Source organism: Polistes dominula, unplaced genomic scaffold (assembly GCF_049000335.1).
Source record: "Polistes dominula isolate Pdom_NZ unplaced genomic scaffold, Pdom_raw_medaka contig_25, whole genome shotgun sequence".
In the NCBI taxonomy this organism is placed as follows: domain Eukaryota; kingdom Metazoa; phylum Arthropoda; class Insecta; order Hymenoptera; family Vespidae; genus Polistes; species Polistes dominula.
The window spans coordinates 3464802-3479294 of NW_028301094.1; the positions used below are offsets into that span (position 1 = coordinate 3464802).

Sequence of the window (14493 nt, forward strand, 5' to 3'; positions counted from 1 at the left end):
CGGTAAAAGAAAACAAGTTATTTTTATTCGATAATAACTATCCAGTTATTTATATTAATATCCATTTTGTGATAAATACGATAAGATTTGTTTATTAATAACTACATGATTTTCTACTTTCGTTAAGAATTTATTTCCCATTGTAGAAAAACATCCCAAGAATAGCTGTTCTCGTAATAGATACATTCTATTCTTAAAACTTCCCCTGTTATGGTACGGTCAGATAACCCACGCCACCCCATAGAGTGGGTGCATTTTATTTTTTTATATTTTTGAACACGAAACAAACAAGTATTTATATTTAACAAGATTTTAAATAAACATATTACGAAATTGTTAAAAGAATTTTTCAAGTGATATTTTAAAAATCATTTCTAAACTGATACAAACAATGTTCTTATTTCGATAAGTTTGTAAATCATCGGTAAAGTAGATGCCTGTATATTGTTTGAATGATAAGGGATGTTTAGTAAGCTTCTTGTCGGCAATCATGTCGGTAATTATTGTAAATGAAAAGATACATAAATTTATTTTCACACACATGATTTTTTTTATATATTGTAAATTAAATTACAAAGTAAATTTTTCTTATTTTTTTTTTAACTTAGTCGGCTTTCATAATTACTGACACAAGTGTTTTTATTTATTTATATAAATTTGGAATTAAATCACTGTTACAAAAATCCTACTTTGTAGATTTTCATGATCTATTTTATATTATAATTATTGATAATATTAAGAAAATGATAAAATACATTTTGTCTATTTTATTAGTAATTGTTAGTTCATTTTCATAATTATCGACACAAGTCCAAGGGTTACGTAGTTGGTCAAATTAGTTGGTAGGTGTCGTTGCGATCGCCATGAGGGACGCCACCCCTCGTGATTCGTCGCTGCTTGTCTTTTGTTATTACTAGCGCTTCGACAGGGCGCTTTGTTAAGAGCCGCGCGTGATTACGGACCGATCGTGCGGATTCGAAGTGATCATTTTATTGGATTTTTTTTTCATCTCTGGTTTTCATTCGAGACAATTATGTAAATCAAGTGGTTTAATTTCGAATTGTTTTGTCAAAGTGACATTTGTCATTTTCCGGCGTAAATCGTGATCGCGTGTTTGCGTGTGTTGTGTGAATACGACATAGAAAGAGAGAGAGAGAAAGATTAAAAAAGTATTGGAAACCTACAGTACTTTTAGTGGGTTTCATCGTTGACGCTTTTCTACCCGTTTAATCGACCTTTGACAAACGTAACAGATTGACATTCGTTCGTCTATTAAAAATCGAATCTTTCTACAATCACTTACAAATAATATGTAATGTCGTGAACTTTTTTCGTAATTGTTTTTTCGATCGATTTTTGGCGCCTTTTTGAAGTTACTAAGTTAAGTACAGTGCATAGATATTAACATGTAAATGTGAATAATGAGAAACGGTCTATTGTACTAAGAAGTATAGTGACATTACGAAGAGACAACTATGAAGATTATTTCTTATGATAAAAACAAAATTTACTTCGATTAGTGTACAGTGAAAGTTTATCTTTAAAATCGTTCAAAAATGCCACGTAAAAAATTGACGATCTTCGCAGATTATGAGTGCGTCGATCCTAGTGCGCGCGAAAATTTGAAAAGAAATTATCTTTGTTAAATACTTTGATTAATTTTTTTATTCAAGGAAATTAGTTCATTGTTGTGTTACCTTGAAGAACTTTTAATTATGGACTTTTGCTAATGTGTTTGTGTGAACTTGTGTCTAGACAAATGATTCGGACGTTGAAGTAATTTAGAAAAAAATAAAAAATATTTATATTAGTTTTTGTGCTTACGAGAGAAGAAAGAAGCAATGCAGCACGTGGTGTTTGATTAGCAAAGAAAAATATGAGAATTAATTTTTTTTTTCCCAAGAAAATGCAATTTTCGAGATTCAAATTTTATTCAAAACTTCTTTCGATTTGCCTTAATTGTATTTTTTAATTTTTTCAAACAACAAGATAAAAAAACATGTTCTTAATTTTTTTTAATGGTAAAAAGTTTGGCTTGCAAATACATGAAAACTTTTTTCCTTTATTTTTCTCGTTGAAATTAATTAAAAAGTCGAGTTGAGCAGTAGACTTCAAGGTTATTGCGTCGCACGGCTTTTGTTCGTTGTTAGAAAATCATTTGACGCCATTTTGAAAATCTATTGAAAGTCACGCAAGTGCGTATTTTCTTCGGCGCCAATTAAACTTCTTGATAATGTACACTTACCTCTTATCGTGTTGCATTTTCTTTTAATTCTTTTAATGTGTTGTTTATTAATTTTCTTTACTTTTTCCATTTTCACAAGAATAAAACATGTCAATGAATTTTTGAATAACTAGAAGATCGAACGAAGTGTTATCGTGTTACTTTTAAGGATATCTGAAGAAAAAGAAGAAAGAATATTGAATATCAAATAAGCTAGAAAGATTGAGAAAGAAATAAAAAAAAAGGATGGCGTACGATAAAGGTAAATAGACAAAAAAAAACAATATCTCGATTATCTTGCTTGAACGTTTGAAAAATATCGAAAAATATTTCGATCGATTTTTCAAAATGTTCTTGCTCACGAACAAGCTTGGAACGTTTCTAAAACAAAAAATATCTCGTCACGTTATGGAAATATTCTATTTTTTGTAATGGTACCAATTATTTTGATATGATTGATATCAAAAAATAAAAAAACAAAGATAAATTTAGAATCTTAAAAAAATAATTAAATTCATATTTCTTCTTACAGATAAAATACAATTTTTTATCACTAGATATACCACCATTTTTAGTATAACTATTTCTACCACACCAGTCGAAATGACTGGTGTATAAAAATGGCTTTTTGAGATTTCCACAGTCTTTATTTATTCTTAAAAAATACCAAAAAATGTTTTAATAGACAAATGACTTTATAGACATTTTAAAATTACAAAACGCTTAATTATTTACAGAAATCAAATGTTACATGAAGTAGAAATTTTGAATTGAAACGGCCCGACCAGTCAAAATGACTGGTCTGGTATATTTAGTGTTAAATTAAAGAACATTTTATTTATAAAGTATTTATAAATACGTATACGAAGAAAAAAAATTTCTTATCATTTGGTTTCTTTTTTTTAAAATGAGTAGTTTGATCACATAACGATTGAAATAACAATTGAATATTATCTCGATTGAATCCGAAGAAAGTTTATGTTAGATAACAAACTCCTCTGATTTCATGAGACCAAAATGTCTCGGTCAAAGTGATGTTACAATAGTACGAAATAACATACCGAACTCAGATTCAAATTGTCCATCTATTTTAGATTAACAAAAATAAATCGGAAGGTTCTCTGTATTGGGTAAAGTTTCTGAGGAAGTTCCTCGAGCATACTCGATATTTTCATAAACCGTTGAGGAAAAGTTTTCTTTTCGAGAAAGAGAAAAAGATAGATAGATAGATAGATAGATAGATAGATAGAAAGAAAGAGAAAGAGAAAGAGAGAGGGAGAGAGAGACAGAGAAAGATAGATAGATTGAAAGAAGAGAGAAAACCTTTTCAACTTTTTCTTGTGACTCAATCGACAAATTAGATATTTGTTGTCGACGTTTTCTCGGATCAAAGAAAATTAATGGTGTATTTGAAAGTAGATGATGTTATAAAAAGATTTTTTTTTCTTGTTGAACTTGATACATTTATATAAGTTAAGATATTTTTTTAACTTTTTTTTTCTTTTTATTTTACATGAATTTTCTCTTTAAAAATGTATCGTGATTTGACCACATTTCTTCTCAATATATTTCCCTATCATATAAGCAGAAGCTTGCGTCATTGTATTAACCTTTGTGGTATATGGAAACTGACCAAACTGTCGATTAGAAGCGTGCGAAAATCCATGACGTCTCCCTAGTTTGAGAAATGTCAGCGTCAATAAGCAAATTCAACTTTGATCAGCTTATGCTCTTTCCTGTTCTATGTCTCAGTTGTAACGTTGCATGTGTTATTATCTATAAGTATATACTAATCTTTCTTTTTGTCTATTATTAAACATAATTGTTGTTTACGTAATATAGGTAGCTTCATTTTCTTTACGAAACAGTTGAAAACGAATTATAAATTGATATTTTTAGCTTTTTTATTTTTTAACCCTATGAGTTCTATCGACGCATATGTGTTTGTTTATTGGGTTTTTTTGGGGGGATTTATTGGGTTGTCCGAAAAGTTTGTGCCGATTTTGACGAAAGATTGAAACGCAATGCATTTAAGTTTGTTTTTTGGTAAATGTTTATTAAATTATATATAAGTGTTTTATATATATAATATTGGTTTGGTAACTAATGTAAGTCATTGGTGATTTTAAAAAGCCACTTATAAACAAAATCTGCAATCGTTTATTTGCCAACCCAATATAAGTATTATATTATTTATATATATTATTATAATTTTTATTATAATAATATAATTAATTTTATTATAATATAATATAATATAATTTCATAATATATATATATACTTTATAATTATAATATATAATATATAATTTTATAATTTAAAATATATATGTATATTATAAGTATTTAATACTACTAAACTATTTATTTAATTTAATTATTTAACTATTTTATTTAATTATTTAACAATTATAAGTATATAATATAAGTATTCTCCATCTTTATGGGTAACTTACAAAATTTCGTCTTTGCAAAATTTCTCAGATTTTTCAGCAAAAAGAACTTTATTCCATCTCCCGAAAATCGGCACGAACCTTCCGGTTAACCCAATATATTAATGTAAAATAACGTAATGTTTATATTAATTAATTAAATTATATTCAAAAACAAAAACTTTCATTATTAAATATAATTTATTATTAGGATCTAATTAATAATAAACAATTTCGTTTCTACAAAATATTGTAGGTAAAAGTATTCGGCATTCAAAGGGTTAATATCTAATTTGTTTTATTTATTTATTTCTTTTGAATTTTATTTAATTAAATCAGTGACTTTGTATTATTTGTAGGACTTCGTTTGTCAGTTATAAATTTCAATAGATTTTAGAAAATCTCAAAAGAGATTATTACAACCTTTCTACAAGTTAATTTCATTTTCCAAGCATTCTTTTTTCGTCGAAAGAGTGTGAAATAATGAAACGCATTTTTTATAATTATCTTTTCAATCTAATTATTCGACCGAGAATGTAGGTAGATATTATTGGCCGTCGACGACGATGAACTCGAAATTTAAAAATAGTATAATCCAATTTTCACCTTTTTCATTACTTTTTTTTTTTTATATATTTCTATCTGCATATATATATGTACTTTATAAAATTTATTTTCAGTATTCATAGAAAATCTTCATAAGTAGAATTTTTTTAATAAAAAATTATCGTCGATGTAATTAACAAAAATTTGATAATAATTTTAGTTAATTGAACCTTTTAATTGGCAATGTGTATAAAAAATGGCATTGCTTTTTAAACCTCTCTATTATTTTATAACGCAATGTTATTAAAGAGAGCTTTACTTCTTTGCTCATGGTAACCTAAAAGATCGAAAGATATTCGTGAAATTTGATAGCAGGAGATGTCATAGTTGTTATTCGGCGATTTGTTGGCCATCGATCAATTGCTACCACATATACATGTTTACATACATTTATTTCGTCTATCATCTTCAATCAATTTCATTTTGTTCCTTGATATAATATTTCATTGTGAGTATTACATATTTTTGTATTATTAATGAAAAAGTATTATAACATTATCTGTAAATTCAAAACAAGTAATTTGTATTATTACCTTTAGGATGATTTCACTTACAAACATCTTTTCTTGGTTAACATTAAATATACCACCATTTTCAGTATACCTATTTCTACCACACTAGTCAAAATGACTAGCGTATAAAAAAAAATGCTTTTTGAGATTTCCACAGTCTTTATTTACTCTTAAAAAATAACAAAAAATGTATTTAACAATAATAATTTTAATAGATAAATGGATTTATAGATATTTTTAAATAACAAAACGCTTAATGATTTACAGAAATCAAATGTTACATGAAGAGTTGCAAGAAATAGTCAAAATGACTATTCTGATATATCTACTGTTAAGGTTATAATTTTTATATCGTAGTCGAGTATTTATCGTTTTTCATTTTATTCCAAGTATGTACTTATATGTTTCGTGTCTTTTTGTCTGTCAAGTTAAAATATCATCATACAAAAATATAGGAAAATTTTTCATATAATACCACGTACCGCAGACATTTTCCTGAGTCATCGATTGACCTTTTCTCTGAAAACATCTGTCCACTCACGAAAATAGGTTTATCGTACTCGGTTAGTATGATTTTTAAAAATGAAATATTTAGAGTATCTTTCCAAGGTTCGAAATAGGAACTTTAATAAGAATGTTTTTTATTACGATTTTTTTTTAAACTTTCTAGTATAATTTTATTTGCGAATGATTATTATTTTTAAATCATTGGTTGTAATATTAAAAAAACATTTCGATTCTATTTGATTATCGATTATAATTTTCGTTGTAGTTGAAATTATATTTTTTGTGATTCTATCGTCACATCGTTGTTTGCTATAGTTAACGAACAGTAGTTCGAAGAACGAAAGTACGGTAATTTCGACGAAGTGAGGGAAAATCGCATGTCGAGCTACAATTTCTTGATTATTGAAGTTGAGATTTTGACCCAAAACACGAGGAATTTATCACGATAAAATGATCCTTGATGTTGTTGAATGTTAAGGTTTATCACTGCGACGTATATGTATATGTGTTTATCAATATACACACATATATGTATGTATGTATATAGATATATATATACATCTATTATATAGATATATAAATTATTGGGTTGGCAAGAAAGTAATTTCGGTAGGAAGTATATATATATATATAATATTATTGAGTTGACAAGAAAGTAATATTTCACATTAGAAAACCGAAATTACTTTTTTGCCAACACAATATATTATACATCTATTATTATTATTATACATCTATTTTTATAGATACATAAATATCTATACAAAATAAATATTATATAGATATATAATATATGTAAATATATAATATATATATAATATATATATATAATTATATTATATATATAAAATATAAATATATATATATAATTATATTATATATATAAAATATAAATATATATATATAATTATATTATATATATAAAATATAAATATATAATATATAATATATTATATATAATATATATAAATATAGAATACATTAAAATATATTATAATATTATATTTTGTAGGAATCATATCAAAATATTATATGCATGCGTAAATAACTTTGATTTCGTTAAATAAACATTTTCTCGTTTATTTTCAGATGAATGATCAAAGTATATTTTAGCAAATGTTTCTATCAAGTAATTCATTAAAATAACAATTTTAAAAATTACAAAATCAGAAACACGTGTCAACTAGTACTGATGTCCTTTATAAACATTTATAATAAAAAATAAGTTCGAAACTCATTCAGTTTAATCAATCATTTTGATTGATTGAGGTAATTCTAAAGTTAAACGATCAATTCTTTCGGAACAATCATTTCAGATCAAAGATAATTGCGATACAGTGTGGTAGAAATTAAAATAATTATCGTCTTTTCATAAATACCAAAGAAATAACAAGAGTTGTTTTTCTCAAATTAATTATCTGAATAAGCAAATAAATTTTAATGGAAAGATTATTCATTAAAAAACTGCAAAAGTTTAGTGACTTTTAAAACATCCTCTTTTTAAATCGTTCTCTATCGAAATTGTGCGAAAAGTCGTCCTTCCCTTTTACGATTGATTTACAAGCCTTTTTTTATCTACCATTCGTAAAATTCGAATGTCTATCAATCCGAGCGTTGGATGTTTCATCATTTCAAAAACGAAAATTTCGATATTTAATTACAGTATACGAGCATGTCGTTTTAACGAATTGCGTGTGCTACATCCATGTTTGATTGCTCTTAGAGTTACTTTTTTTATCGACATTTACATATATAACTCGTGTATAATAACTATTCTAATATAAGTAATGTGGATTAGAGTATTAAAATAATTGTTAATTAATAGATGGAAATGTCTATTGTTGATTAAAAGCTGAGAGTATATGATCTATGTACCGTCTTCTTCGAAATCCACCGTTAAACTGGGTCATTCTATGAAAATGTCTTTTATTAAATGTTGTTTATATTATTTTCCAAAAGTGTTATGTTGTGCATGTGTGCAACGGTAATAATATTTCTAGTAAAAAGAATTAAAGATTAATGTAATTATTCCATCGTTCCTACGCAATGATGATTTCAAGGATAAAATATTCCTGTAAAATAAGTAGAGTGTATTAATCGATGCTAGTGTCTATTATTATCTAATAGCTCGAAATATATGATCTATGTACCGTTTTTTTCAAAATTCACCTTCAGACTTGCCGGTTGTCTCTTATGAGAGTGAGGGTAACTTCGGGTGACTTCGGTTGACTTCGGGTGACTTCGGTTGACTTCGGGTGACTTCGGGTTACTTCGGGTGACTTTGGGTGATTTCAGTTAACTTCGGCTAATTTCGGCTAATTTCGGCTAATTTCGGTTAATTTCGACTAATTTCGCAAATTTTGACAAATTTCGGCTAGCTTCGACTTCGGAAAAGTCATATAAAGAATATTTAATAAAAGCACGTTCATATAGAGGACAACGTACCAGTTTAAAGGTGAATCTCGAAGAGGACGGAGCTCCGAACATATACACAGTGCTTTTAAACGTCAATACACATTTCTTTCGTTTAATTAACAATTATTTTAATACTATAACTCACTCTACTTACATTGCAGGAGATTTTCAGCCTCGAAGTTATCACTGCGCAGGACGATAAAAAAATTACATTAGAATAAAAAAAAAATGCTAAAATCGGAACGTTATAATTTTAAATTCTTAGGAATATTATTACCTTTGCACATATGCGCAGTATTCGAAAAGTCATATAAACAACAATTTATATAAGTATTTTGATAGAAAATTAACGTGTCAGTCTGAAGGTGAATTTCGAAATGGACGGTACACAGATCATATACTTCGAGCTTTTAGATACCAATAAACATTTTTATCAATTATTTAACAATTATTTTAATATTTTAATGCATTTTACTTTTATTATAATAGTTATTATACACAATTGGTATACAGGGTGTTAAAAAAAACTATTTAATATTTATATGGTATATAGGATATACAGTACTGAGTAAATAAGTTGTAGTAAACAAGTCGAAAAGTTAACCTAATTTTTTTCAACCTAATATATATATATATATATATATATATATATATATTTTGTTACACAGTATTTTTATACTATATATAATGCACATACGATACACGATACTTGCCAATTATATATAAAGTATACGTGAGTACACGTCGATATTATAAGTCAAGTTGAGATAATGGCATCGTTAACTTTTACGACGAACGTTATTCTGGCATCGATAACATTTGAGACGTTATGTCGGTTCTCAAAACTAATTAATAACCTTTCATATTAATTTTATCGATCGAAGAAACCCAATTTTTTGTATATCCTGTAATGTCGGGTATGTAATAGAAAGATCGAAGTACCACGTGATGGGAAATTAGATTTATTCGAAATTTTCAATGCTCAAATTTCATTACTGGAGTGTAAATTGTTAATCTCTTCGTATACTAAGGTAAATGAAATTCGATGTGTCTGAATAAAACTATTTCATTTAGAAAACATAACAGTTATATAACGTTATAGAATATTTCAATTGCTATATATATATTTAATTATTATAAAATATATATATATATATATATATATATATATATATATATATAAAATATATTAATTAAATATAATACAAAAAAATATAATATTTAATAATATTATTTCATAATAAATTAGTAATTTTGTAAAGTATGTGAAATACGTTAATGGTGTTATTGTGTTACTATGATTATTTTTACTTGTATTTATTTTTTTATTTTATTTCTCGAATTGCTATACTCTATTGGTCCATCAGAAAGTATTGATCATTTTCGTTCTAATGCTAACTATTTGATTTCCTTTTTATTGCTCACTTTTTATTGACCAAGAGGTTTTTATTGCTTCGTATTACGACGACCGTTGTCAGATCCATTCGTCGATTCTGAAAGAAGGTAAGAATAGAGACGAGTTTCTCTTAGCTTTTAATGGAATTATGTCTCCTTCAGATGCGAGAACGTCTATTTTACCAATTCTAGAATGATCAAAGTATGAGTAAATTAGCGATTTTAATGTTAAGTTAAAGAAATGTCGCTGTCATAATTTCAACAAGTAAAATTTCAGACAAAAGAATTCCTTGGCAAAGTTTTTCATAGCAAATTGAATGATTTTGAAAATTTTTATATAATCAATATGACGTCATTGTTTGCATTCTCCAATTTCTTTCTTTCTTTCTTTCTTACTCTCTCTCTTTCTTTCTGTTCCATCTTTGTCTATTTTTCTTGGAACGAAGAATAAAACTACGATTTAAGTTTTTTATGCTTTTCTTAGAAAATAACGTTCTCGCGTTTTTATCATATTATTTTTTATTTCCTTGAATTACCTTATAAATCGGAAATTCTTTTTCCCTTTTTTTTTCTTTCGCGGAATAAAGGAGTTCGCAACGAGTTATCTTTGACATTTACATAATATCACATGATCTGAATTCACCTCTCGTTTTTGCTCCTACTTGTTATTCGATAATAGACGTTTGCACATTCGTCTTGTACTGTTTTAACGATCTTTCTTACAATATTTCATATGGACAAATTCATGAAACGTTTAGGACAATTTTTAGGACAAATTTTAAATAAGATATCAAGTTGATAATATATAAGGATATAATTTTTGGAAAATTATCAAGTATAGGGTTGGCAAGAAAGTAATTTTGGTTTTTTAGTGTGAAATTTTACTTTCTTGCCAACCCAATAATATTATATTTTTTTTATAATATATTATTAATATTTTAATAATATTTTATTATTATATAAAATTATTTTATATTATATAAATATTTATTACTATATATTATATACATTATATAATAATAATAATTATTATTATTATATAATTATTATATATTATTCCATATATTATATTATATAAAATTAATTATTAATTATATAATATATTATAAAAATATTTATATTTTAATATAATAATTTATATAAATTTTACATTATTATATTATTTTATAATGTAATAGTATATATAATAATATATATAATTGTATATATATAATATATGTATATATATTTACTTACTACCAAAATTACTTTCTTGCTAACCCAATAGATACGATTATTTGATTTTCAATGAATATTATTATAATTATTATTCTTTCAATTAAACTGATTTATTTCGTTATTTTATTTTATTTATTTTCTTTTACAGATCATAATAACTCTATTAAAGTATTATAAATTTTAATTCTATGATGTATCCTTTTATTCTCTCTCAAATATATATATATATATATATATATATATATATATATATATATATATATACACATAAACTCGATATTTTCTGGAGATATAGGATATTTCAATAATTTCAATATAAATCAATAACTGCGAATAATAAAAAAGTGCGCAGAATCATATTATAATTTTCATTTTTGTTGTTTTGCGATGAATTTAACGAGAATGCGAATGAATACGTTAGCTAATGGCGTTGAGAATGAAAATTATTCTTACAAAATAAAAAAAACTTCTATTTTCTTCTTCTTCTTCTTTTCTTTTTTCTTTTCTCTTCTTTTTCTTTTTTTCACTTTCACCTTTTTTTCTTCTTTCTTAAAAAATAAGGAATTCTAGTTTCTCAGGAACGATCGTTATAAATATTTGCGAGTCGAGTACGGTTACATATAAACGAGTACTACCACTACTACTACTACTACATATTCACTGAAATGGTCCGGAGTACTCGCCTTAGTACTTATGTTATTGAGAATGGCTTTTAAGTTCTGCATACACACTTGGTGTTTGCACGAGAGAAAGAGTAAGAGTGAAAGGGATATAAAGTAGGTAAAGAAGAAAGTGTATTCTTACGAAGTATTGTATCTTTCGTCGAACAGAGTTTGTCTTAGGGATTTATTATTAATTATACTTAACAATGAATTTTCTTGAAAACGAAATGAAACAAATGGAAAAGTTAAAAGAAACATTTGTAGGACTACATTGAACGATGTACCTATGGAAACAGAAGGAATGAACAGGTTTTAATTAACGTGAGTTCCCTTTGATTTGTATAAAGCATAACCAAGCAATCAATTTCTTTAATCGATTAGAATGATTAATAGTGCATATATATATTGTTAATTACTTTCAGTCACGTTTAGGAATGATGATGTAACTGTTGGAATATCTGTGGGTGTTTTACTATTTTAATGTAATACGTACTAAAGCCGATTAATTTGATGCGTTACAGTTATACGTAAAACAAGTTTATTATATATACGTTCTATTTAACACATTGTTTTAATCTGTTATTATATAATATATCTAATATATTTCGAATTAGATGCATTAATAATTAAATGGGAAGTAATTAAAATTATGGTTAATTGTTAGCATTTAAAATTAGTTAATTACTATATCAAACATAATATTTACATGGTTGGTTAACCTTTAATAATTTTAATTATATATTTTAATTACTCGCATATGCAAAAGTACGAGTACATTTCTTTGTTGTCTCTCTTTTTTCTGACGTTATAATAAACGTTTAAATAAATAATATATATATATATATATATATATATATATATATATATATATATATATATATATATATATATGTATATTGGGTTGTCTGGAAAGTTTGTGTTGATTTTCAGTAGATGGCATAAAGTTCTTTTTGTTGAAAAACCTGAGAAATTTTGGAAGGACGAAATTTTGTAAGTTACCCATAAAGATGGAGAATACTTATATTATATACTTATATTAGTTAAATAATTGAATAAAATAGTTATATAATTAAATAAAATAAATAGTTTAGTAATATTAAATACTTATAATATATATATATATATATATATATATATATATATATATATATATATATATATATATTATAAATTATAAAATTATATATATATATATAATACAATATTATTATATTATAATAAAATGTAATAAATAATTATATAAAAAAATATATATAATATAATAAAAAATATAATAAAATATTATATTATATTATATTTTAATAAAATTAATTATATTACTATTATAAAAATTATATATATATATATATATTGGGTTGGCAAATAAACGATTGCAGATTTTGTTTATAAGTGGTCTTTTAAAATCACCAGTGACTTAGTTACCAAACCAATATTATATATATAAAACAATTATATATAATTTAATAAATATATACGAAAAAACAAACTTAAATACACTGCGTTTCAATCTTTTGTCAAAATCGGCAAAAACTTTCTGGACAATCCAATATATATATATATATATATATTGTTAAGGTTGATTGTTTTATTAGCTAAAATCTGATGGTAATTTTTATTTCTCCTTTTGTTTTTTTTATCTATTATTTAATTTAATTAATTTTAAGAACGTCTTTGTATTTTACATTGTTGAACGTTGATAAACCTAAACGTAAAGCTATCAAATTTAGTTACAGTTGACGTATAAAGGTATGTTGCTTGAGAAGCGAGGTTTCACGGTTGACGTCAATACTCAAAGCCAGTGATGAGTGACATCGAAGCTTATTGGCTGGAATGAAATTTTATGACAAAAATATACTAGTATTAAATGGTGCAATTGTATGCATGCACATATACATACATATATTTTATTTCATTTCATTATATATATGTATTCTATATATTATTTTATAGTATATGTTCAATATTTTGCAGAGAAACATTTAGAATTTTCATTACATTTGTATTTTTTACAGTGTCTGTCAGGTTTATCAATTTTAATAAATATTCGAAAGGTGTTGTAACATTTTTACAATCTGAAGAAACAATATCGCTTTTATTGTAATTTATTTTAAAATTGTTGTCTTCATTTTATATTGTAATATTGTATAATATAAACAGTTCTCATGCTGTTATTTAGTAAACTTCTTCTTTATATTTTCTCTTTCTATTTTTTTCTCTTTCTCTCTCTTCGCTTCATTTTTCGTCATCTTGACTTTATATGTACAAAAAAAAAGATAAGAATAAAAATTGGGAGAAAAGACGAAGTATAGAAGTCACTCGAAAAATAAGAATTCAATTGTGTTCGTGTGTGTCTTTTCACTACTCGTTGTATATTTTTTCGTAGTTCTACTAGTCCGGAAAAATATTATTTCGTTTAAAAGTTTAAACTTTAATAATATAAATATAATATAATCTTATTATAAATAATTTTTCAGAAATTAAAAAAAAGTATATTCTTAGAAATAGAAAATAAAAATATATAT

General features: G+C 25.1%; 1 long non-coding RNA gene across 1 annotated transcript in view; it reads left to right on the forward strand.

Annotated features, from left to right (window-relative positions):
• The first annotated feature begins 918 nt into the window (after nucleotides 1-918).
• The window catches only part of LOC149031216 (uncharacterized), a 34097-nt gene continuing 20522 nt past the window's right edge, over nucleotides 919-14493 (forward strand). The window contains exon 1 of the long non-coding RNA XR_016177896.1: nucleotides 919-2486. This is a non-coding gene — a long non-coding RNA (uncharacterized LOC149031216). The remainder of the gene's footprint in view (nucleotides 2487-14493) is intronic.